Consider the following 2,019-nt stretch of genomic DNA (forward strand, 5'->3'; position numbering starts at 1 on the left):
CAAGGGTATTTGGTATTTTTTGAGGTTTTGGGGGTATTTTGGCCATTTTTAGGTTTTGGGGGTATTTTGGTAATTTTTTAGGTTTCAAGGGTATTTTGGTAATTTTTAGGTTTTGGGGGTATTTTGGTCAGTTTTTGGTTTTCGGGGGTATTTTGGTAATTTTTTAGGTTTCGGGATATTTTGGTCATTTTTTGGGTTTCATGGGTATTTTGGCCATTTTTTGGGTTTTGAGGGTATTTTGGTCATTTTTAGGTTTCGGGGGTATTTTGGTAATTTTTGGGTTTCAGGGGTATTTTAGTAATTTTTAGGTTTTGAGGGTATTTTGGTCATTTTTAGGTTTTGATGGTATTTTGGTCATTTTTTTGGGTTTTGAGGGTATTTTGGTCATTTTTTGGGTTTTGGGGGTATTTTGGTCATTTTTTAGGTTTTGAGGTGTATTTTGATAATTTTTATGTTTCAAGGGTATTTTGGTCATTTTTTGAGTTTTGGGGGGTATTTTGGTCATTTTTTGGGTTTCAGTTGGTATTTTGGTCATTTTAGTGGTTTTTAAGCATATTTGGTGATTTTAGAGATATCGGGGGTATTTTGGTCATTTTAGAGATTTCATGGGTATTTTGGGATAATTTTAGAGATTTTTGGGATAATGTTGGATGTCCAAGGGTATATTGGTAATTTTGGAAGTTTAGTGGTATTTGCATCATTTTAGGTATTTATGGGTATTTTGGAGGTCAAGAGGGTATTCAAGTAGTTTTAGAGGTATTTGGATCATATTGGGTTAAATGGGTGGGTTACTAATTAAATGGGTTGGGTTGGTAATGGATAATTAATTTATATATAAACGGGTCATAAATGGATAAATGGATAATTCTACACCCAACCCATCTATGACCCAACCCATTTATGACCCAACCCGCCCATTTGCCACCCCTAATGCCGGGTACACCGCATACCTTCTCGTTGGAGATGCTATAGCATTTTATTATAGTTTCTTTGGATGTTGCTCAAAGCATATACGAATATACCTTCCCACTTGGATTTAAAAACGGAAAACGCGTGGGATCGTCGGTCACTTTTAGGGATATAAAGTAAGGTTATTTTCACAGTATGTATAAGCTTTCTTCACTCGTATCTCTTTTAATTTCCATTTTTAGTCACATCTTTCTTTCATTCTCTTCTTCTCCTTCCATATTTTCTCAAATTTTTTGCTCATAGATTCCGATGGCTCTGCAAATCAACGAAGGAGGCTCTTCTTCTTCCACTGCCCAATACATTTATGATGTTTTCTTGAGCTTTAGAGGTGAAGATACTCGTTATAATTTTACTAGTCATTTATATAATGCTTTATGTGACAAAGGTATTAACACCTTTATTGATGATGACAATCTTCCAAGAGGAGAAGAAATTTCAACAGAGCTTCTCAAAGGGATAGAATTGTCAATGATTTCGATTGTTGTATTTTCTGAAAATTATGCATCTTCAACTTGGTGTTTGAACGAGCTTGTCCAAATTCTTAAGTGTAAGAAGTATGGCCAATTAGTTCGACCTGTTTTTTACAAAGTAAATCCATCAGAAGTACGTAAACAGAAGGGAAAGTTTGGGATTGCACTAATTGAACATGAAAAAAAACATAACAAAGATAAGGTCTAGCGTTGGAGGGCAGCTTTAACCGAAGCAGCTGATTTGGCTGGATTCCCTTATGAGGATGGGTATGTATCTATTACTACTTTTTTGCCTTCTTGTAGCATAAAACATTAATAGTTTTGTTATCACCATTTAATTCCAAATAATCAAAGGATTTGCATTGCATACTCAAAGTTAGTACATGGTAAAACTTCAAATTCATCATGCGTAGGTAGAAGAATATTGATTTCTAAATTAACACAGAAAGATATATGCTTCTAAAAGGGTAAATGATTTCACCTTACAACGTTATGTACATGTACTAAATAGGAAATAAACAAGAGAGACTAGAGAAACATTGGATCTACTTTAGATTGCTCTTCTATGCTGCTTCCTTTC

The 2,019-nt window shown here is 34.3% G+C and overlaps 1 pseudogene; it reads left to right on the top strand.

Annotated features, from left to right (window-relative positions):
• The first annotated feature begins 1,128 nt into the window (after positions 1 to 1,128).
• On the top strand, positions 1,129 to 1,814 carry LOC126732502 (disease resistance protein RUN1-like; annotated as a pseudogene).
• Positions 1,815 to 2,019: the final 205 nt, after the last annotated feature.

Source organism: Quercus robur, chromosome 6 (assembly GCF_932294415.1).
Source record: "Quercus robur chromosome 6, dhQueRobu3.1, whole genome shotgun sequence".
Classification (NCBI taxonomy): Eukaryota; Viridiplantae; Streptophyta; class Magnoliopsida; order Fagales; family Fagaceae; genus Quercus; species Quercus robur.